General features: G+C 42.3%; 1 long non-coding RNA gene across 2 annotated transcripts; it reads left to right on the top strand.

Moving 5' to 3' along the window:
• The first annotated feature begins 6,583 nt into the window (after nucleotides 1–6,583).
• LOC140134263 (uncharacterized) lies at nucleotides 6,584–25,136 on the top strand. Of its 2 annotated transcripts, none has more exons than XR_011856166.1 (3): nucleotides 6,584–6,653; nucleotides 19,619–19,824; nucleotides 24,008–25,136. It is a non-coding gene; the product is annotated as an uncharacterized lncRNA (long non-coding RNA). The 2 variants fall into 2 exon arrangements; XR_011856167.1 differs by having other exon boundaries at nucleotides 19,614–19,824.
• The last annotated feature ends 300 nt before the right edge of the window (nucleotides 25,137–25,436 follow it).

The following is a 25,436-nucleotide window of genomic DNA, read 5'->3' as shown; positions in this document are numbered from 1 at the left end:
GGAACAATTTGACAAGCTCTGTGCAGCGCTGCATAGTCTGTGTGCACTATATAAATAAAGAATTATTATTTTTATTATTAAGGAATGCAATGTTGCAAAATATGTATACAAGTAATACTCCTTGATCTGTATCTGGGACATACTTATTAGAACACAAGGCACGGAATAAGATTTTAGAGCATGTCATTCTAAATAAATGAAGACGGGCCACAGAGGCCGAATCTGAACATGAGCTAATGGTGGCTTGAATGAAACCTGTCAAGGGAGTTAGGCAGCACATAATAAATTTAAGCATAAATGTCTCAGTGGTGTAAGCTACATCTCGAAAACCTTTTAACCAACTCATATTTCCACAGCTATGATTTAACACCACTTTAAAGTGACCCTGCTCCATTCATTCTGTTCCCATTTATTTTAAAACTACTGAACTAAATAGAAGCTCGTAAATTATCCCGCTAACGTTGTAGCCAATATGTTGCAACTTCTAAGTTGTATTTATTTCATTACTATCTAACTTTCTCTGTGCTGCGATTTGTCATCATGGGCAATGTACCTGCAAAGTGTAAAACAAGCACAATTTATCTTCCCCCTGGCTACTTCCATTTAGCTATGACACACTGATAATATAAATGGTGTGTATGACAACTAATACACTGTACATGGGATGAGCAAATCGCTTCTGCTGTCGTCCAGATAGATTGCAACCCGAGCGCATTACATAAGCAGCCGCCATATTTTTATAAAGAATAAAATGAAGGTGAGGCAATGTATTGACCTGGATTACTAAATACACATATATTTAACAATTTTTGGTCCAAATAAAAGGTGAAAATATATAAAAAAGCTACATTAAAAAAAGAATAGTGTATGAAAACGTCTAAATTTTGTAGTTTTACCATCTGGATGTTTTTTATCTTGCAGCAATAGAGGATTAAATGGCGTTTGGACACAGCTGGATCGTTTACAATTCTTTTTGAGACATTATTATCCTTTAAGTGAGGGGATCCTTGCTAAAAGTCCTATCCTTTACGAACAGGTGAGCTGGATTTATATTACTATGTAAAAAACTACTCCTCCCACAAAAAGAAAGTCAAAAAGGAGGGACTACGAACCAGGCAAGATAAAAATATAATAGTCATCTTCTCTGCCATTCAGATAGATGGTAGATATTGTATTCGACCTAAAGACACATTTGTAAATCTCCAAGAAATTTGTCATACAGTATATAGAAGGCAAAGGATGGAGCTACAGTTTCCTAATGTTTCTGTGAGACTTGGGGGCGAATTAAGACTGCCCTGGGCTGTATGAATATTATGGCCCCTACACGTCTGGAATTCACTTCCTACTTATGGTACAAGAATCAAGCTGCGGTGTCAGGACCTGTGAAGGACCTTTAAAGGTCCTGAAATGGCTCTTGTGTTCATGTTCATTGAGAGCAGGAACAAATGTAGGAGGATTTAATGGGTGAAGGCCCTTCTCAGTCTAAAATTTGGTTGGCGCTGTGGGTGATCAAGAGGCCCCCAAGAAAGCTTGGGCCTCGGGTTGCCACCCAAACGACCTGCATTATAATCCACTACTGGTGAAACAAGTAGAAGGGCACATTTGTTGGGCCTATAGAAGTCTACACCCCCCCCCCCCCCCCATATATGCAAGGAACTGATTCTCAAAATATATGTTGGAAATATTCACTAAACAAGGTGGAAATATATTGTTTGTACAGTGTTTAAAAAGATAGCTAGATAATAAATGGTATCATCAACTGAGGATTCTCATCTATCATCTTTTTAAACAAGGCGTGAGCATTTTTGTAAACACACATTTTGTTATGATTTACCTTTACAATCATCTAACTATAGAAACACTGCTTTTACAAAACCACAGATATAAGGTAGATTAGGTAGGTAATATCTGTGTATGCAGGGCACTGGCCAGGGCATTGGGTTCTTCCTCTGAGTATGTGAAGAACCTTAAGACTTTCTCATAAATGAGCATCATACACAGGATTCTGGGGATTGAAAGATGTGTGACATTCTGCCAAGAACAACTATACAAGCTGTACCCAAAATGCTAATGCTCAGTTCCTATTCTCAATTCAATTTATTGATGAATTTTAACACAGTTAAGCAGATCTGTGCATTTCATTTACAATCGTGGGTGTGAGATGAACTGATTTATCTTGGTGCTACTCCCGAGGCTGTAATCTAAATTTTCATCCTTTAATCTATGTGCAGTGGTCAGCAAGAGTAGTTTCTGCTCAGCCACTGTGGACCCAGGTGAATCTAGAGACCCGGTGTGCCAGAAGTGGATACTGAAAAGTGGTCAGTGGATAATTCAAGGTCAGGGCAGGCAGCGATATGCAGCCAGTGGGTCAGCCCAGAAAGAACAGATTAGGCTAAGTGAACACAACCATATTTTTGGGCGCACAATGTGTCACCGCACCGCAAATTGTAGCACAGGTCCTACTACTACCCAGATTTGCAATGCGGTTTCCCTTTCTATGGGAGGGACAAGCACCCCTTCCCGGCTCCACCTGGCACAAAACAGGCTGCAAAAATTCCCCTGCTTGTTTGTGCACACGTCGGTCTGCATGTAGACTAAGGGTGCTGAAGGGTAGCCAAAGTCGGAACACAGGCAAGCAGGAAACACAATGTGGGAGATGTATAAATCTGTCTTTGACTGAAAACTTGAGTAATATGCACCTGAACTGCCATAGGCCACATTTATTGAAGGTTTTAGACCATTTTTAGTCAGTTTTCTGACTCATTTGAAAAGGGACGTGTCCTAACCAGAGGGTGTGACCGGACAGAAAATTCCCAGTGCACCAGACAATGCAGTCCAATCACCAGAAAATTCAATATTGTGGTTCAGCAAACTTGACTAACAAATAGGAGTTGGCAAGTACAACTCCCCAGTCATATACTGCACCAGATTATTCATCCAGCATTAGACACAGTGATAAATGTGGCGCAGAAGAGAACTGCCTAGATTTACTCTAGATTTACACTGCTGTCTCCCTGGTGCCAGGGTTCGGCATGTGGTGGAAAGGGTGGATAAATTACTGGGAGGGGCTGGGGATGACCCAGCTGTCGTGGTCCATGTTGGTACCAATGACAGAATAGATGGTAGGTGGAGGAGCCTGAAGAATAATTTTAAAGAACTAGGTTCAAAGCTTAAGGAAAGGACCTCCAAGGTAGTATTCTCCGGAATCCTACCTGTGCCATGCGCTACACAGAGCAGACAGCGGGAGCTCAGGGAGTTAAATGCATGGCTCAGATCCTGGTGTAGAGCAGAGGGATTTGGGTTCCTAGAGCATTGGGCTGACTTTTCACTGGGGTACAAGCTGTTTTCTGCAGATAACTTGCACCTAAGTGGAAGGGGGGCTGCTGTGCTGGGGGAGAAGATCCTGGCAGGGGTGGCGGAGTATTTAAACTAGGTTCGGGGGAGGAGGAAAAGGAAGACACTGAAGGGGTAGACAGGTCAGAGAGGGGGCAGGTTATGTTGGTGGGTGGTGAGGTGGGCGGTGTATGGGGGCCTAAGGCAGTGGATAAGGAGATCCACAAGTTACAGAACAGTGGTGAGGATATATGTGCCAGTAAAATTACTTTAAATCAGATAAATAACTGTGGAAAATTAAAGTGTATGTTCACAAATGCCAGAAGTATCACAGGCAAAATGGGCGAGCTTGAGGCTCTGATATTAGAGGAACAGTTAGATGTTGTTGGTGTAGTAGAGACATGGCTTGATGCATCGCATGATTGGGTTGTTAATATTCAAGGTTTTACACTCTTTCGGAAAGACAGGGCAAATAGGAGGGGAGGTGGTGTATGTCTGTATGTCAGAAGAGACTTAAAAGCGATTGTGAATGAGTCAGTGGTCTCAGAGTGTGAGGAGGCTGAAACTTTGTGGGTTGAAATTCAAAGCCAAGAGAGCTTTGAAAAAATTATTTTTGGTGTAATTTATAGACCCCCTAACATCTCTGAGGAAATAGAGGGTCACCTACATAAACAGATGGAGCGGGCTGCACAGGAGGGGACCGTAGTGATAATGGGAGACTTTAACTTTCCAAATATAAATTGGGGTCAGGGCTCGTCTTCATCTATGAAGGGAAGACATTTTATGAACATTCTTCAGGATAATTTTATGGTGCAGATTGTAGAAGATCCCACAAGAGGTGACGCATTGTTGGACCTTGTGATTTCTAACAATGAGGAGATTGTCCAAAATGTCAGTATCCGGGAACCCCTTGGGAACAGCGATCATAATATAATTATTTTCCTCTTAAACTTTAAAAAGCAGAAACAGGTGGGAAAATCGAAAACTTTGAATTTTAAGAGGGCTAATTTCCAAAAATTCAGGGCTGCAATACAGGATATAGACTGGGATCAGATACTGTCACATGGTGATACTAATGTTAAATGGGAGAAATTCAAATCTATCCTGGGTTTTTATACTTCTAAATTCATTCCAATAGGCAACAAGTATAGACGGGCTAGATTACACCCCTTGTGGCTTACAGCTACAGTTAAAAGGGCAATTAATGAGAAAAAGAGGGCATTTAAAAAATACAAATCTGACGGGTCACCAGAGGCTTTCAATACTTACAAAAAACTTACCAAAATCTGTAAGAAGGAAATCAAATCAGCCAAAATACAAAATGAAAGACAGGTGGCTAAAGATAGCAAAACAAATCCCAAGAAATTTTTTAGGTATATCAATGCAAAAAAAATTGGGTCAGAACAGGTTGGACTCCTTTATTCTGAAAATGGGGCATCGGTGACTGGAGACCAAGAGAAGGCGGAGTTACTTAATAGGTTTTTTAGCTCCGTTTATACAATAGAAGAGAGCACTTCTGACTTGGGTGGTGCCAGTGCGGGTCATGCATCCTGTGATATACTAGACTGGCTAAATGTAGACATTATCCAATCTAAGCTCAATAAAATCAATATGTACAAAGCTCCTGGACCAGATGGGTTACACCCCAGAGTTCTTAAAGAACTCAGTTCTGTTATTGCTGTACCACTGTCTAACATCTTCAGGGATTCCGTAATGTCTGGTGTGGTGCCAAGTGACTGGCGCAAGGCAAATGTGGTGCCAATATATAAAAAGGGCTCTAGAACTTCGCCAGGCAATTACAGGCCTGTAAGCTTAACTTCCATTGTGGGGAAAGTATTGGAAGGGTTAGTAAAAGACTACATACTGGAGTATGTGACATCAAATAGAATAATAAGTGATAGCCAGCATGGGTTTACTAAGAATAGAAGTTGTCAAACTAACCTTATCTGCTTTTATGAAGAGGTGAGCAGATGCCTGGATGGAGGAGCAGCTGTGGATATTGTGTTCTTGGACTTTGCAAAGGCATTTGACACTGTCCCTCATAGACGCCTGATGGGTAAAATTAGGGCTATTGGTTTGGCAGAAATAATTTGCAATTGGATTGAAAACTGGCTGAAGGATCGTATCCAGAGAGTTGTGGTCAATGATTCATACTCGGAATGGTCACCAGTTATGAGTGGTGTACCTCAGGGTTCTGTGCTTGGCCCACTACTTTTTAATATATTTATTAATGATATAGAGGTAGGAATTAATAGCACCGTGTCTATTTTTGCAGATGACACCAAACTGTGTAGTGTAATACAGTCTATGGAGGATGTTCATAGGCTGCAGGGTGACTTGGACAAACTGAATGTTTGGTCATCCACTTGGCAAATGAGGTTTAATGTGGATAAATGTAAGGTTATGCACCTGGGGGCCAATAATCCAAAGGCAAAATATGTCCTTGGGGGAGTAAATCTGGGAGAGTCCCTTGTTGAGAGGGACCTGGGGGTACTAGTAGATCATAAATTGAATAACAGCATGCAATGTCAATCAGCTGCCTCTAAAGCTAGTAGGATCTTGTCATGTATCAAAAGTGGAATGGACTCTCGTGATAGGGATGTAATATTACCACTATACAAAGCATTGGTTCGGCCACACCTGGAATATGCTGTTCAGTTCTGGGCACCGGTCCATAAAAAGGATGCCCTGGAGCTGGAGAGGGTTCAACGTAGAGCCACAAAAATGATAAGGGGTATGGAGGGTCTTAGTTATGAGGAAAGATTAAAACAACTAGATTTATTTAGTCTGGAAAAGAGACGACTACGAGGGGACATGATTAATTTATTTAAATATATGAATGGTCCATGCAAAAAATATGGTGGTAAGTTGTTTCAGATTAGATCAAATCAAAAGACGAGGGGGCACTGTCTCCGTTTGGAGAAAACAAGGTTTAATCACCAGAAGCGACAGGGCTTTTTTACTATGAGAACTGTCAATCTGTGGAATAGCCTGCCTCAGGCGCTGGTCACAGCAGGGACAGCAGAGAGCTTCAAGAAGGGTCTAGATGCCTTTTTACACCTAAATAACATTGATGGTTATGTTATATAGGATTGTTCCCCCTAAATCCCTTCCTCATCCAATCCCTTCCCTTCCTTGGTTGAACTTGATGGACAAGTGTCTTTTTTCAACCGTATAAACTATAAACTATGAAGGAGTGAAGCGTAGCATTAATAGCTGGAAAGAGCAATGGAGAAGGTAAGAAGGTAATGAGAAGGTAAAGAGGACCATGGCTGTCCTGTGATGCAGTTGCCTATGTTTCGCCACCCTGGACCCCCAAGGTAGATTCATGCACCTAACCTTGCTTTGCTACTCTGCATGGTTCTGTACTGTCATTTATCTAGAATGTGATCTTGTAGTCCACCGATGCCTATGTTTTAGTATTTGCTATTGATTTCCATACGTTTTCTAAGGTTTGAACATTAAATTGATTTCAGTAGTGGTGTAACTTGAAATTGATTGGTCCCAGGGCAAAGTATGTGCCAGGCCTCCGACTGTAATGTATGGATTATAGTACTAGTCTTCTCATATGGGAAAGTGACACGTTATGGGCCCCCTAAGCTTCTAGGGCCCGGTTGCGACTGAACCCACTGCACCCCCTCAAGTTACACCCCTGCATTTCACCATATAAAATGATTTACTAAACACATTTTTTGCTAGGAATAGAGTGTAGTTTACCTGCTTATTGTAAATTGGGTAGGGTGGTGCGGGGGATTGTAGCCATACCAGCTCACCCCAGAGTTCTGTAATGCTTGTATGGCTTTTAAATAATTTTTATCCATTGCACAGTGGGGGAGATTTATCATGACGTTTCTTAGGTAAAACTGTTCTAGTTTCCCATGAAAACCAATCAGAGTTCAGCTTTAATTTTATAAACATCTGTGGGAAAAAGAAAGCTGAGCTCTGATTGGTTGCCAAAGGCAACTAGAACAGTTCTGCTCTATGAGACTTATAATAAATCTTCCCCAGTGTTTTTTGTTTTTCACATGTAATAATTAAGTAATTGTGAATATGACATCATAATTTAATGACTAATGGTTCATAGGTAGAGATGAGCGAGCACTAAAATGCTCGGGTACTCGTTATTCGAGACGAACTTTTCCCGATGCTCGAGTGCTCGTCTCGAATAACGAACCCCATTGAAGTCAATGGGAGACTCGAGCATTTTTCAAGGGGACCAAGGCTCTGCACAGGGAAGCTTGGCCAAACACCTGGGAACCTCAGAAAAGGATGGAAACACCACGGAAATGGACAGGAAACAGCAGGGGCAGCATGCATGGATGCCTCTGAGGCTGCTTAATCGCACCATTATGCCAAAATTATGGGCAACAGCATGGCCATGACAGAGTGACAGAATGAAGCTAGATAGCATCTAAAACATCCAATAATTGACCCTGACACTATAGGGGACGGCATGCAGAGGCAGCGGCAGCAGGCTAGAGAGTGGCATGGCGACATACCCTAAATGGACTCAGGCTTCAAACCAATGGGTGGCAGAGAGGAACCAAAGGAGGTGAGCAAGAAGCGCTCAAATAATATCGGTACATGATAAAAGTTTGCCAGTATATTTTGTGGATTACACAGCAGGGTGGCGACAAAGTTAACATGGAAGCCATGAAAACAACCCAAAATTCTGCCTGACACAGCTCGTTTGATAAGGGGACCATGTATGGAGGCAGTGAACTAGTAGTAGATTAAAGGTTCTGCAGTTAAAACTATGTTAGTTGGATCTTGGCATGGAGCTGGCGCTCCGCTGCCAGGCGAGCTTTCGCCAATCCAAGCCCCTGTCTCTAGGCTACTCCCCAAACAGCACTTCTAAGAACCTTTTGTATAAGATCAAGTGTAGTAGCGTTCTTATAAGTTTAGGATATGGCGGGTGAGGGGAATGTAAACAGATGCGCAAGAAGCGCTGAAATAATATTGGTAAATGATAAAAGTTTATTAGTATATTTTGTGGATAACACAGCTGGGTGGCGACAAAGTTAACAACTTTGATGTGGAATCCATGAAAACAACCCAAATTTCTGCCTGACACACCTCGTTTGATAAAGGGACGATGTATGGAGGCAGCTATATGGACGACTTTTGGAGGTAGCAATGGAGACAACGTGTGGAGGCTGCTATGGAGACAATTTAATTTGGATAGTGCCTGTATGTGGCAGTCCCAAAAATTTTTCAAACCAGAGGAGCAGGTAGGTGGCCCTCCAGAAAAATAGAATAGATTGAGTGCCTGTATGTGGCAGTCCCAAAAAGTTTTCAAACCAGAGGAGCAGGTAGGTGGCCCTCCAGAAAAATTGAATAGATTGAGTGCCTGTATGTGGCAGTCCCAAAAAGTTTTCAAACCAGAGGAGCAGGTAGGTGGCCCTCCAGAAAAATTGAATAGATTGAGTGCCTGTATGTGGCAGTCCCAAAAAGTTTTCAAACCAGAGGAGCAGGTAGGTGGCCCTCCAGAAAAATTGAATAGATTGAGTGCCTGTATGTGGCAGTCCCAAAAAGTTTTCAAACCAGAAGAGCAGGTAGGTGGCCCTCCAGAAAAATTGAATAGATTGAGTGCCTGTATGTGGCAGTCCCAAAAAGTTTTCAAACCAGAGGAGCAGGTAGGTGGCCCTCCAGAAAAATAGAATAGATTGAGTGCCTGTATGTGGCAGTCCCAAAAAGTTTTCAAACCAGAGGAGCAGGTAGGTGGCCCTCCAGAAAAATGGAATCGATTGAGTGCCTGTATGTGGCAGTCCCAAAAAGTTTTCAAACCAGAGGAGCAGGTAGGTGGCCCTCCAGAAAAATAGAATAGATTGAGTGCCTGTATGTGGCACTCCCAAAAATTGTTTAAAACAGAGGAACGGGTCGGTGGCCCTCCAGAAAAATTGAATAGATTGAGTGCCTGTATGTGGCACTCCCAAAAATTGTTTAAAACAGAGGACCGGGTCGGTGGCCCTCCAGAAAAATTAAATGCATAAAGTACTATAGCAAGAGCCAGTGGGCCCTGTCAAAAAATAGCCAGTTTCCTCTGCTTTACTGTACAAAGAGGAGGAGAAGGAGGAAAATGAGGAGGAGGAGGAGTGGATCAATTATTCAGGTTGAGCTTCCTTCACCTGGTGGAGATTGGAAATTAGGAGAAATCCAGGCTTTATTCATCTTAATAAGCGTCAGCCTGTCAGCGCTGTCAGTCGACAGGCGTGTACGCTTATCGGTGATGATGCCACCAGCTGCACTGAAAACCCGCTCGGACAAGACGCTAGCGGCAGGGCAGGCAAGAACCTCCAAGGCGTACAGCGCCAGTTCGTGCCACATGTCCAGCTTTGAAACCCAGTAGTTGTAGGGAGCTGTGTGATCATTTAGGACGATGGTATGGTCAGCTACGTACTCCCTCACCATCTTTCTGTAAAGATCAGCCCTACTCTGCCGAGACTGGGGACAGGTGACAGTGTCTTGCTGGGGTGACATAAAGCTGGCAAAAAGCCTTGTAAAGCGTACCCTTGCCAGTGCTGGACAAGCTGCCTGCTCGCCTACTCTCCCTCGCTACTTGTCCCGCAGAACTACGCACTCTGCCGCTAGCGCTGTCAGAAGGGAAATACTGTTTCAGCTTGTGCACCAGGGCCTGCTGGTATTCATGCATTCTCACACTCCTTTCCTCTGCAGGGATGAGAGTGGAAAGATTTTGCTTGTACCGTGGGTCCAGGAGAGTGAACACCCAGTAATCGGTGCTGGAATAAATTCTTTGAACGCGAGGGTCACGGGATAGGCAGCCTAGCATGAAATCTGCCATATGCGCCAGAGTACCAACGCGTAAGAATTCACTCCCCTCACTGGCCTGACTGTCCATTTCCTCCTCCTCCAACTCCTCCAACTCCTCTTCTTCTGCCCATACACGCTGAACAGTAAAGGACTCAACAATGGCCCCCTCTTGTGTCTCGCCAACATTCTCCTCCTCTTCCTCCTCATCCTCCTCCACCTCCACCTCCTCCGATATGCGCTGAGAAACAGACCTAAGGGTGCTTTGGCTATCAACAAGGGAATCTTCTTCCCCCGTCTCTTGTGACGAGCGCAAAGCTTCCGACTTCATGCTGATCAGAGAGTTTTTCAACAGGCCAAGCAGCGGGATGGTGAGGCTGATGATGGCGGCATCGCCACTGACCATCTGTGTTGACTCCTCAAAGTTACTCAGCACCTGACAGATATCAGACATCCACGTCCACTCCTCATTGTAGACTTGAGGAAGCTGACTGACCTGACTACCAGTTCTGGTGGAAGTTGACATCTGGCAGTCTACAATGGCTCGGCGCTGCTGGTAAACTCTGGATAACATGGTCAGTGTTGAATTCCACCTCGTGGGCACGTCGCACAACAGTCGGTGAGCGGGCAGTTGGAGGCGGCGCTGCGCTGCCCTGAGAGTGGCAGCATCTGTGCTGGACTTCCTGAAATGCGCACAGATGCGGCGCACCTTCGTGAGCAAATCTGACAGATTGGGGTATGTCTTGAGGAAACGCTGAACTATCAGATTTAACATATGGGCCAGGCATGGCACATGTGTCAGTCTGCCGAGTTGCAGAGCCGCCACCAGGTTACGGCCGTTGTCACACACAACCATGCCTGGCTTCAGGTTCAGCGGTGCCAGCCACAGATCAGTCTGCGCCGTGATGCCCTGTAATAGCTCTTGGGCGGTGTGCCTTTTATCGCCTAGGCTCAGCAGTTTGAGCACCGCCTGCTGTCGCTTAGCAACGGCACTGCTGCTGTGCCTAGAGCTACCGACTGATGGCGCCGTGCCCACGGATGGTAGTTCGGAGGAGGAGGTGGAGGAGGGGTGGGAGGAGGAGGAGGCATAGTAGGCCTGAAACACCTGGACCGAGGTAGGCCCCGCAATCCTCGGCGTCGGCAGTATATGACCAGCCCCAGGGTCAGACTCGGTCCCAGCCTCCACCAAGTTAACCCAATGTGCCGTCAGCGATATATAGTGGCCCTGCCCGGCAGCACTCGTCCACGTGTCCGTGGTCAGGTGGACCTTGTCAGAAACGGCGTTGGTCAGGGCACGGGTGATGTTGTCTGACACGTGCTGGTGCAGGGCTGGGACGGCACATCGGGAAAAGTAGTGGCGGCTGGGGACCGAATACCGAGGGGCGGCCGCCGCCATGAGGTTGCGAAAGGCCTCGGTCTCTAATAGCCTATAGGGCAGCATCTCCAGGCTAAGCAATCTGGAGATGTGCACATTAAGGGCTTGGGCGTGCGGGTGGGTTGCACTATATTTGCGTTTCCGCTCCAGCGTCTGGGGTATGGAGAGCTGAACGCTGGTGGATGCTGTGGAGGATCGTGGAGGCGACGATGGGGTTTTTGTGGCAGGGTCCTGGGCAGGGGGCTGACTATCAGCTGACACAGGGGAAGGAGCAGTGGTGTGCACGGCCGGAGGTGAACGGGCTTGTTGCCACTGAGTGGGGTGTTTAGCATTCATATGCCTGCGCATACTGGTGGTAGTTAAGCTAGTAGTGGTGGAACCCCTGCTGAGCCTGGTTTGGCAAATGTTGCACACCACAGTCCGTCGGTCATCCGGTGTTTCCTTAAAGAACCTCCAGACTTCTGAAGATCTAGCCCTCGCCGCAAGAGCCCTCGCCACGGGAGCTTCACTAGTTGACACATTTGGCGCTGATGCACCAGCTCTGGCCCTGCCTCTCCGTCTGGCCCCACCACTGCCTCTTCCAACCTGTTCTGGTCGAGGACTCTCCTCCGTCTCAGAAGCACTGTGTTCACCCGGCCTCTCAACCCAGCTTGGGTCTGTCACCTCATCATCCTCCGATCCCTCAGTCTGCTCCCCCCTCGGACTTCCTGCCCTGACAACAACTTCCCCACTGTCTGACAACCGTGTCTCCTCATCGTCGGACACCTCTTTACACACTTCCACTACGTCAAGAAGGTCATCATCACCCACAGACTGTGACTGGTGGAAAACCTGGGCATCGGAAAATTGCTCAGCAGCAACCGGACAAGTGGTTTGTGACTGTGGGAAGGGTCCAGAAAACAGTTCCTCAGAGTATGCCGGTTCAAATGCCAAATTTTCCTGGGAGGGGGCAGACTGGGGGGGAGGAGGCTGAGGTGCAGGAGCTGGAGGAGTGCCGATTTCGGTGACATGGGTGGACTGCGTGGAAGACTGACTGGTGGACAAATTGCTCGAAGCATTGTCAGCAATCCACGACATCACCTGTTCGCACTGTTCTGGCCTCAACAGTGCTCTACCACGAGTCCCAGTAACTTCAGACATGAACCTATGGAGTGTAGCTCTGCGGCGTTCCCCTGCTCCCTCATAAGCAGGTGGTGTCTCACCCCGGCCAGGACCACGGCCTCTGACCCCTGCAGTAGTTGGACGCCCACGTCCCCGCCCTCGTCCTCTACCCCTAGCCCTCGGGTTAAACATTTTTAAAATGAGAGTTATAGCTTTAATTTTTTTTTAACTTTTTTTTGTGTTTTTTTTTTTTTTTGTGTGTTTTTGAGTTTTTAAAACCAAACAATGCTATCCTATTGCTATGGCTATTTTCTAGCCAAGTATGAAAGCACACTACTATGCCAGATGAGATGACACCGAGTTATTAAACAAAATAAACGTAAAATAAAAAAGGACAAATGGCAGACAGTGCCTAATTGAAATCCAACCCCTACTAAATTTTCCCACTTCGGTCTTTGCAATGGATATGTGCGTCACTAAGCGCAAAACACAGCGGTCGCAAGTCTCACTACAAATTGCTCACAATTGGCTAGTAGATGCACTGCAGCAAGTACAGCCACCAGCAGATCAACCAGAAATCAAATATATAACGCTACTGTAGGCGTAAGCCGTTTGGATTCTCCTATGGCTATTTTCTAGCCAAGTATGAAAGCACACTACTATGCCAGATGAGATGACGCTGAGTTATTAAACAAAATAAACGTAAAATAAAAAAGGACAAATGGCAGACTGTGCCTAATTGAAATCCAACCCCTACTAAATTTTCCCACTTCGGTCTTTGCAATGGATATGTGCGTCACGAAGCGCAAAACACAGCGGTCGCAAGTCTCACTACAAATTGCTCACAATTGGCTAGTAGATGCACTGCAGCAAGTACAGCCACCAGCAGATCAACCAGAAATCAAATATATAACGCTACTGTAGGCGTAAGCCGTTTGGATTCTCCTATGGCTATTTTCTAGCCAAGTATGAAAGCACACTACTATGCCAGATGAGATGACGCTGAGTTATTAAACAAAATAAACGTAAAATAAAAAAGGACAAATGGCAGACTGTGCCTAATTGAAATCCAACCCCTACTAAATTTTCCCACTTCGGTCTTTGCAATGGATATGTGCGTCACTAAGCGCAAAACACAGCGGTCGCAAGTCTCACTACAAATTGCTGACAATTGGCTAGTAGATGCACTGCAGCAAGTACAGCCACCAGCAGATCAACCAGAAATCAAATATATAACGCTACTGTAGGCGTAAGCCGTTTGGATTCTCCTATGGCTATTTTCTAGCCAAGTATGAAAGCACACTACTATGGACCAATTTGACATGCTTGTGCAGCGCTGCGTAATCTGTGTGCGCTATATAAATAAAGAATTATTATTATTTATTATTATGCCAGATGAGATGACGCTGAGTTATTAAACAAAATAAACGTAAAATAAAAAAGGACAAATGGCAGACTGTGCCTAATTGAAATCCAACCCCTACTAAATTTTCCCACTTCGGTCTTTGCAATGGATATGTGCGTCACTAAGCGCAAAACACAGCGGTCGCAAGTCTCACTACAAATTGCTCACAATTGGCTAGTAGATGCACTGCAGCAAGTACAGCCACCAGCAGATCAACCAGAAATCAAATATATAACGCTACTGTAGGCGTAAGCCGTTTGGATTCTCCTATGGCTATTTTCTAGCCAAGTATGAAAGCACACTACTATGCCAGATGAGATGACGCTGAGTTATTAAACAAAATAAACGTAAAATAAAAAAGGACAAATGGCAGACTGTGCCTAATTGAAATCCAACCCCTACTAAATTTTCCCACTTCGGTCTTTGCAATGGATATGTGCGTCACTAAGCGCAAAACACAGCGGTCGCAAGTCTCACTACAAATTGCTCACAATTGGCTAGTAGATGCACTGCAGCAAGTACAGCCACCAGCAGATCAACCAGAAATCAAATATATAACGCTACTGTAGGCGTAAGCCGTTTGGATTCTCCTATGGCTATTTTCTAGCCAAGTATGAAAGCACACTACTATGCCAGATGAGATGACACTGAGTTATTAAACAAAATAAACGTAAAATAAAAAAGGAAAAATGGCAGACTGTGCCTAATTGAAATCCAACCCCTACTAAATTTTCCCACTTTGGTGTTTGAGGTGGATATGTGTGCCACTAAGAGCTAAACACAACGGTAGCAAGTCCCCCTGCTAATTCCTCACAAAATGGTACTAGATGCAAATAAAAAAAAAAAAAAGTAGAACGTTATTGTAGCCCTAAGAAGGGCTGTTGGGTTCTTGGAGAATCACTCCTGCCTAACAGTAAGCTAATAGAACACCCTAACGCTTTCCCTGACCAGCAGCAGCTCTCTCCCTAGCGGCATCCAGACACAGAATGATCCGAGCAGCGCGGCCAGCGGCTAGTCTATCCCAGGGTCACCTGATCTGGCCAGCCAACCACTGCTATCGACGTGTAAGGGTACCACGTCATGCTGGGTGGAGTGCAGAGTCTCCTGGCTTGTGATTGGCTCTGTTTCTGGCCGCCAAAAAGCAAAACGGCGGGAGCTGCCATTTTCTCGAGCGGGCGAAGTATTCGTCCGAGCAACGAGCAGTTTCGAGTACGCTAATGCTCGAACGAGCATTAAGCTCGGACGAGCATGTTCGCTCATCTCTATTCATAGGCTATTCCTTTTTCTTCCTTTTTAGTGGCTGTACATATTCATATTACTGTATATATTCTTGGATGGTGCCTGCCCCTCCCACCTTTCTTGTTTAGTAGACATTTATCCAATGAAATGCTTTGATCTTGTGTGAGACTGTCATTTATTATTAGTCTTTTGTCATGCAGTAATATCGAGTCTCTTAGAGGAAGTGCAGAATAATGGCTTCCTCCCGGCTGACTGCTCTATGTCACACATCTATATTCTAAAAACTTCCAGTAATGTTTATATACATTTGCGCGTATTTTTTTTTTACAGACTGCACTTTATAGGCTTTATACTTCAGATTTAATGCCTATTTAAGTGTGTTTAATCTAGTTGAACTCTATATTATCCCACATAGGACGGCATGTGTTCCGCCTCGCCTTTTGCTTCTATTTCTATTTAATAGAAAAGTGTGTTGAATATTTCAAGCCCAGTCATTAGAAGCCATAAAAACGACACCCTACGGCTAGAACTACCGCCGCACTAAGGTTGAACCGATTCCAAAACACATTGAAAAAAAACACCCAGGTCCCTAGCAGTTTGGTTTTACAAGTTTCGGTCCACGCATTTTCCTTTAAAATAACATAGACAGTATAGAGAACTATTACCTTTCCAATCCAATGATTATCTGGAAGCTTACTATGTCCAGAGCAGCAATTACGGGTGATCATAATGGTTTTTCTTAAAAGCAGATTCCAGGTGATTAAACTAATACCCTGTAAACGCTAAGACTCACTAAGGATATACAAAGCAGATGTCATTACAATTAGAGGCATTATGCACTATTATACCCTCTCACTATGTGGAGGATATTTGAGACTGATGTTCATTTAGAGAAAGTTTTCACACCCCGGAGAAAGTTTCTGCCTGTCCTTTTTCGCTTCCTTGCATTCCAACACTAGAACAAATTGTTAAAGTCAAAAAAAAAAAGGAAAGGGGAGAGAATGAATGAATCACAGGTTCCCGGACATTTGTCATACAACATATTTGTGCTGTGACGACTGAACTTTGAACGGATTTAGACAAAGTGAAATAAGGTAGCGCGGATTTCCAATGACATCAATCTTCCCCTCCCTGTTTATGAGAACATTCCATGGACTATAATTAGTGGGTTCTGAAATCAAGAGTTTTCGCAGCTGAATTGTGCAGGAAAAGATAAGACATTGATTTATCAACAAAGGTTCAGCTCGGTGACAGGATTCACCGAAGATTTTCTATTCTCTGTGAGAAATGTGTTTTGCCAAATAATGGAAAGAATGAGGAGTGTTTTCAGTAATATTGATCCCAGAAAAATTAAAATTACTCCCATGCTCCTGGATGCTGACAGGCTTAATATATGAGCAAACACTACAGGAGCCATGTGCAGGAAGGAAACAAGCTACTTATTTACCTGCAGGTCATTCTTACTTCTTACTTTTAGATTAATATTCTTTATATTAATCTATCTATCTGACATGAAATCAGAATAAACCTTTCCCGTTTTAGGTCAATTATTAAAACTATTTATATTTGCCAGATGTCAGAATAATGAGAGAGATGGAATCTTTAAGGCATTTTTAGAACTTTCTGCAGTCAAAAGTTTACATACATTACATTAGTATACATTTCATACATATATTTCACTGCCCATAAGGTGTGGTTGTCACAGGTGCCCCTGTGATCAATGTGGTGCGGTCCCCTGTGGTGCGGTCCCCGCTGGCACTGCCCTGGACTTACCTCTCCACGCTCCTGCTCTGGATCCAACTAGGCCGTGCGTGCGCGACCCCGCTCCTTAGGGCACGAGCGCCGGCTCTTTAAGATTTAAAAGGCCAACGTCCTGGTGATTGGCGCTGGCTAAACCGGCTCTGCCTTATAATCTGGCACCTCCCTTCCTGCCTCGCCGGATCTTCAGCCATTTTCCAGTGTTCCTGTTATTCCGGTGATTCCTGTACCTGTTTTCCTGTGTCCCGTGTCACAGACTCTTTCCCATGAAAATGACCTGAAAACGTGCGTTTTAAAAAGCATGCATTTTTGCATGCTTGCCATGCGTTTCACGGGATTGCATCAGTTTTTCTTCAATCCTGGAAGTGTAAGCAGCTGTGAAAATTTTAACACAGCTGCTTATACTTCCAGAAATGAAGAAAAAAAAGGTTCAAACCAGCCAAACGCCTGGTAACATGTAAAAACGCATTCCTTTTCAGTGCATTTAAAAACGCATCAAGAACGGTCCAAGACCATGTGACCGCACCCTTACACTATATGTCTTGGGTCAAATGTCTTGGATATCCTTCCACAAGCTTCTCATAATAGTTGATAGGAATTTGGGCCCATCGTGCACCTGAGATCTACAAGGGAAAGATTTGCTGAATGCTGAATGAGTTCTATTGCTTTGGACTCTGTAAATGTAAGAATATATGCACATTTTTTTTCTGATTAGAACTTTCTAGATATGTAATCTCTCAGGTTACCGAGTACAACATACTGTAGTTCATAAGGTTGAAGCTGTATATTATATGACTCAGCATTAGTTACATTGACAACTGTACTAGCGGATGCAGAAAAAATATAGACAGGGTTCCATTGTTATCTCAGGATGTTCTGACCATTTTTGATAATATCTTTTAATTAATCTTTTTTATTATATACCTGTATTACTTGTGTAATTACTATGAAATAACTCTTAACACTACATGTGTTGTGCCTTTCCTCTGTTATTTCTGCAGAATATGTACCAATAAAATGACAACTTGGTGGGAATTTTCCCTTGTTAAAGATCATCTAACACCAGGATGCAGCATTGTAAACCAAGCACACTGACATACTGGTGTGTGCCCCCTCTGACAGGATCTGCTCTTCTCTTAGGTTCTAATTCCTTTTTTTTAAGGCTTTAGAATTTATGCAAATGAGCCTGAAGAGCTATAGGCCTGAAGAGCCTGAAGAGCTATAGCCTTAAGAGCTATAGGCTTTTAAAAGCCTTTTTTTGGTAAAAACTAGGACATAAAGAAGAGCAGATCCTTCCAGAGGGGGTACACACCAGTATGTCAGTGTGCTTGGTTTACAATCCTTCATCCTGGTATTAGATGTTCTTTAAAGAGGTGTATCTCTACATGGTTTCATACTGTTGATATTTATTGAACAGGCAGTGAGTGTCCACCCCACAAGTGATTTCACCTAGTTGTCAGTTTGTTTAGAATGGATTACAGAGAAAACAGCAAAGCACAGAGTTTTAAGAAATTGACAATTGTTGGCATTAGCATTTCTGTCTAATTTGCATATTTACAAAATCGGCATTAATAGGGGATGGAGAAGTATGAGCATCTATATAAAGCTTTGGCATATGCAATGCTGCGCTGTTGGTTTGGGGTGGGAGAAACTCATGACAATTCCCTCGGGGATCGCGACGAGGCGGGTAAGTAAATGTGTCCCATTGTTTGTTACTCGAGATTCGCTCCCTTAGCTGAATGATGCACCTGATACACTAAGGGCTCCAGGCAGGTGTATTCTATACGCCAGGTTTGGTCTTGCTAACCTGAACTGTCCTGTAACTGTTTGTTTACAACTAAGGAGCCAGCATCATGTAAGAATATGTCTCTCTTAGTGTATGTATGTAAGTGTAATGTTTAGCCTGTCTCTGTGTGTAACAGCTGCCGGAATACTATGTACAAAATAATTTCCTGTCTCTTCCAGGCCGGGGGAAACTGCCCTGAGCCGGGACCTCCTGCTGTGGAGGTGGTTAAAAGGGATAAAAAGTTAAAATTCCCATCTGTGCGCCAGTAATTGCAACTTTTCCATGGCTTGTACCCCAGTATCCCATACATGCTATGATAAATGCTATATTCATGTACCTTATATACTCGAGTATAAGCCTAGTTTTTCAGCACAAAATTTGTGCTCAAAAACCCTAACTCGGCTTATACTCGAGTCAACTAAAAAAATAAAGACAAAACTCAGCTTTCTGACGTCACCCGTAGGTCCTCTTCTGTCTGAGACAGTCTGAGACAGAAGAGGACCTATGGGGGACGTCGGAAAGATGAGTACAGTGTTATTTTTTTTCCTACTACAGGGGCTGGGCAGGCTATATGCTACAGGGGCTGGGCAGGCTGTATGCTACAGGGGCTGGCAGACTATATACTGGGAGGCTGTAACCAATGCATTTCCCACCCTCGGCTTATACTCGAGTCAATAGGTTTTCCCAGTTTTTTGTGTTGAAATTAGGGGTCTCGGCTTATACTCGGGTCGGCTTATACTCGAGTATATACGGTATTTTAATTCCATATATATTAACATTATATTTGAATAACTGCACCCACTATACATGACATAAAGTGACAGAAACTTTTACTCTGTTCTTACAAGCACAGAATGCTAAAGAGACAGTCCGCGAGCATCTGTAAACATGAATAATAACTGGATTAACTTGTACCGATTAGCTGTGGAGAAAACTGAAAACATAACTTTATTTGGATATTGCCTGAAGGTTCCTACAAATGAAAGATGGATGAACATAAACATGATAAGCTGGAACATACTGAGAGCTTATTGGGACCAGTTAAGTCTACTGAGTCAGGTAGCTGCATATTTAACCATTGGGTAAAAGAAAGATGACAAAATAATTAGATGACTTGTTTAGAAAAATCCCATAAAATATGACTCCATTAGCGGTATTACCCTGTGTCAAGTCAAGCCTTAGCATAATGCTGTTTTATGGATCATTGAAATGAAATGTATTAACCTTAAGTGCCATCATCTCTTTTTTATTAGTTTTATAATCGGGTGCCTAATTGGCCAGATCATCTTTGCTTCATGTGTTATCTATGCAGAGGTACAGAAAAAGTTCTGTAACTTGAAAAAAAAACGCTTTGTATAGCTACCACCTATCAGGCTAGGGTGCGCTGCAAAATATTACATAATGCTGATGCTTTGTATGGTTTACATTGTTTCTTAAAGGAATAATCCAGAACTTTTTTTAACAATTATTTTTAGGACAGCTCATCAATTTCAGAATGATGGTGGTCTAACCCACCAATGTGTCCCCATTGTTAACTTGGCCTATGTGTAGTTCAGTCCCATTCAAGTGAAAGAGTATGAGCAATAATACGAAGCATAACCACTAGTATATTGTAGTGCTTGGTACACAATCCATAATGTTTGTGGAAAATCAAAAATGTCAAACCACTTGTTGATATTTAGATTGATAACATTGTTTTTGGGTTTCTTCTAGCCATTGGTTCCATTAATTTCCATTGGTTTCCAAGGCCCTGAGTGTGAGCAGAATGCCCATGCTGCAGCCTACTGTCATCAAGCAGACGTCATACACATAGGCCGCAAACAATTTAATTTAGATCTCCAAATCAAGTTAGATTTCTTTTTCTGAGGGAGGCAGGTGGGAAACACAGGGCATTACTTTTGTATATGATTAATTGGTCATCATTAATTGTAATATGCAATAAAGAGTTAAAAGACATCAGTTTAGGGATGTTAGATATGTCCTAATGGTAGATGGTGGATGTTGCTTTAATTATAACTATAGATGCTGAAATTGCAGAAATATAGAGATATAAAAGTTAGGCTAATTACCCTGGGTTGCTCAGGCTACTCCACCCGACCACCTCAAGGAGCCTAGTATTTCAATTTATGCACTCCCCCCATAGCGCCAGTGGTCCTGCCCCACATCTACCGCAGTTAGGAAAATTATCCAGCGCTCACCAAGGCAAGAGGTAAAATTCTTTACTCCAGCTTTATCCAATATCCAAAAAACCCATCAAAATGAAAAAAAAAAAACAAGAACCGAGCACTAACCTGCTCTCCTCTCATAGTTGGTGATTAAGAACCCAAGCTAGTGCTCGAAATGTGTCGGTTTTCGTGCTGCTGTTTTCTCTGTTTTTCTATAATTAATATTCACCTTCTGAAAATTTAAAAGACATTTATGCACGCCCCCGGGGCTGGCCCTAAGACCATTTTGAGAGCCGGTGATGTCACACGTTGGCAACAAGCAGGCAGCACAATGAATGTGTGAAAATCTTGCTCATGGGCATGGTTACGTGCCGGCTTGTTGCCAGCGTAAGATTTGAAAAGAGCTCTAGAAATGGTCTCAGGGCCGTACCATTGGCCCGGGGTGTGCATAAATTATACCTCAGCGGAGCCTGTGGTGCTCCACAGAGCACCAAAGGCTAGTTTGCATATGGTATAAAATATTTTTTCTCCAAAATTCATCCATAAAATTTATGATGGAGCATGGAGAAGGCAGGGACAGGACGGGGAGGTGAGTAATAATCATCTACCATCAGCTAAGCTGATGGTAGATGTCCTTTAACGATCATCTGATCAATCGTTGCTGTTTATTGTAATGTGACAAATGATACTCTTTACTACCATGTAATCAATAATCTGAAAAGAAGAGACATAGTAGATGATGGCATCCTTTCTCTTGTACACACTTTCTAGTAGTGTTTCCCAAAAAGTTTCAATTTTGCATGTTTGTTTACACTTCCTGGCACAGCAGCAATGACGCTACATGAATAATAATGCTCTGTAATGATTTGCATATTTACAGGTAGGGTAAATGGAGATGAATACATAGAATTCTAGAATTCTCTCCACCTGCCACCATTCACCTTGGTTATATCATATGTCAGTGACACATTACGAGTATTAAACAATGTGATCAGACAGCTGTACTTTTATCCCTTCCAGTCTAACACACTCAATGAAGTATCTTATCTTTCTATGAGCTAAGTATTTACCTATTGTGAAATCCGTATTTATGTCATAACACTACCTGGAGATGTATAAAGGTCATGTGAAGCAATGATCGTACATTGCCATGCCCTCTTCTACTTTGTACTGTAACAATGTGTCATTCTATATGAAACACCGGAATTTTGCAATATCCTCTCATATGATTTTTAATTCTCCTTGGAAATTGCTTCTAAAATATATATACCATATATACTCAAGTATAAGCCGACCCAAGTATAAGCCAAGACCCCTAATTTTACCACAAAAACCTGATAAAACCTATATTTTTTTACTCGAGTATAAGCCGAATTTCGATTTTCAGCACACTTTTTGTGCTAAAAAACTAGGCTTATACTCGAGTATATATGGCATATACCTTTGGTTTATAAAATTTCTTAAATTTGTATACATTAGAATTGAAAGTTGATGACAAAGAATACATAAGTTTATGCAGTATTTGGATGGCGTGCATTAACCCCTGAAGGATACAGTCTTCTCTTTTTTTTTTGCTTATTATGTCCTTTTCCAAAGCAGCACTTGAAATCCCTGAATTTAAGGGCTAGCTTTTTGGATAGCAAGTGTTATGTTTAGATGGTGCCCATTTTAGGTTATATTAAAATTTTTTAGCTTATATTCATGTTTTTAGGGACTGTGTACAAAACAACTATCATTTTTGTTTTTTTGACATTCACTCTGTGGTAAGAAAAAAAATAACATTGTAACTTTTTTCTTGGTTTTGAATGGTTTCGTTGTGTACAAAACATCCCTTTTTCATAAAAAAAAGTACTTTGGAGCACCACACTGGGTGCTTCTTTTTTCATTATCTCATTGCTGGAGCTGTGTGAGGGCTAGTATTTTGTAGGATAACTTGCTACACTTTGTTGTCTAACACTATTTTTATGTGTGTGAGACACAAAGGGGTTCATATATCTTTATTTTTCTTCCAGTTTTTTTTCTGTTTTTGAGACATTTTTTGGCACATTGCAAGTTTTGTGCCTTTTTGGAGACACTTTGAAATATTCGCCAGACGTTTGTTCATCGTCAGTAAGACACATTTATCTTCTATTCCAGATGTGCTAAACGTTGCTAATCACACTTATAATTTCAAATTGGAAGAAGTGACTTGAGACATTTTTGCTACATTTTTGAGACATTTGTAACAAATGTCTCAAAAAGAGATCTAAAAAAAACATTTAACACAAGGAAAAAGTGAGATAAATTACCAAAGTAGCAGACGGATAAAAGACAGGTAAAAACAAGCCAAAACAAACAGAGATAAGATCAATGACCCCCACAGTGACCTAAAAAAACCACAACTGTATTAATTTTAATGGTATTCACCATCCCAGATAAAATATATTTGTATAATTCTGATTTTTACAGTGATTTTAATTTTTTTTTTCTTTCCAACAAGGTAACATGAGTACATGTATTTTGTGATGCACCTTATTTGCAAAGTGATTGGTATTTGTAGTGTATGTTTATCTGGACAGGATACTTCAATAAACATCTATGCAAATCTACTGTCATTACTTTGCTACTAACTATATCAATAAAGGAATAAAACATCCTTTTTATTACTGAATATTGTTTATATTGGTTCCAAAAATGGCACTTTATATACATTTTGGTCACCAAGATTGACCTTATTTTGATTGAAAGAAAAATATAACTTTTTTTTTCTTTTTAAGACCTCCATATCCATATCTGATTGTAATGTTTCTTTAGCCACACTATGGCATGTTGAAATACAGGTTGCACTATGTTCTCCACCACGTCCTATTTCATTGCACAGGAAATAAACACAGTGACCTAATACTTGGCAATGAGTGAGTTACTTTGCAGGTCACATAACACATTTGTGCGTTTCAATTGTTTTCAAAATAGACCGAGATCTGACCAGATCAGAAGCCGGGTCCTCCATGTAGATCCTCCACTTTGTTTTTGATAAACTGAAATGATGAGCTCTTGCTCTTCACACTTTTTTTTTTTGTGTTTTGGATTTATTTCAGATGTTCTGAAGCATCGGGGTGATGTGTAATGGATTGGCAGACCTGGAACAAACCTACTTCAGTGGTTTTTAAGTGCTTCAGTCATCATCACATTGTCTGAAAATATGTAAGAATGTTATGTCTATAGCACTTCAGTGAAGACCAAAAGACGAAAAAACGATCCGCATAGAGATCTAAAATTACAACCTGAAAAATCCATAAAAAGGAAGTAAAACTTGAAATGTAGAATTATATCAGAATTTTATTGGAATATGTCATATGATCGGGGAGTCATATGTTTCGAGGATGAGATTCATAAAAGGCTCTTTATGCAGAAACATCAGTATAAGTATTATATAAACGTGTCAGTGCTCAGGTTTTATGAGGACTGGAGAAAGCTTAACGTGAAATGGCCTGATAAATCACGATGTGCTGCTGGCATTTACTTTTAATTAAAAAAAATCTATATGCTAAACAGGAATCCTATAATATGGCAGAAGGAAAAAGTAGCTATATGTACATCTATCAGCCATGACATTAAAACCAGGTGAAGAGAATAAAACATCCAATATGCATGAGATAATGGAAAGCTGCCTCTCCCGACTCCCTCATACACATGCCAGATTGGCTCAACCAAAAGTGCATGCGTAATTAATGGAGAGATTCCCCTGGCAGTGGGGAAGAAACAGCCCTATGGAAATCTTTATCCCCCCCCCCCAATGAATCGGGGAAGAGTTTGGGTAGTAGATTAAGGGACCTTCAACTTGATTATATTCTTACATTGGCACCTGTCAAGCTGATATATTAAGCAGTCAGTTCTTGCAGTTAATGGGGGCATTTATCATGGCTTGTTTGCCAATTATCTGGTGTACAAGCCATGAAAAGGTTACAATTTCTGGCCTACAGCTAGGAAATGTTCATCTATCCCCTACGCCACGTGGAGTAGCAGGGTGTGGATGCCTATAGCTTGTGTTAGGATCCTCATGCAGACAATATAATTCTACGCTAGGCAGGAGCATCTTAATATATCCGGCACAACATGCGCCATGGTACAGTTTCACGACTGGTAGACCATGTCATGATAAATCCCCCCAATGTGATAGAAACAGAAACCATGGGCAAGCTTAAAAAAATGTAAGGAAATTTGAGAAAGGCCAAATTCTGTTGGTTTTACAAATGGATAAAAGCTTGTTCAAAGGACTTGTGGTATGAACGTGGTATACAGTGGTTAGTACCTACTATAAGTTGTCCAAGAGGGTCAAGGGCACCCAAGGCTTGCATGGAGATCAACAGTGAGCCCATCTGATTCTATATTGGGCACATGAACAGCAGAACTGGAAACTGAGCCCTTTGTAAACAACTGAAAAACTAAACTGTACATTGTAATGTATGTCTTTATGTTTATCCACTTTGAAGAGGCTGAAAGGACATTTTTTGTTACTTACCAAAA

Source organism: Engystomops pustulosus, chromosome 5, assembly GCF_040894005.1.
Source record: "Engystomops pustulosus chromosome 5, aEngPut4.maternal, whole genome shotgun sequence".
Classification (NCBI taxonomy): Eukaryota; Metazoa; Chordata; class Amphibia; order Anura; family Leptodactylidae; genus Engystomops; species Engystomops pustulosus.
The sequence above is the reverse complement of the archived record's forward strand: the minus strand, read 5'-3'. Positions and strand labels throughout refer to the sequence as shown.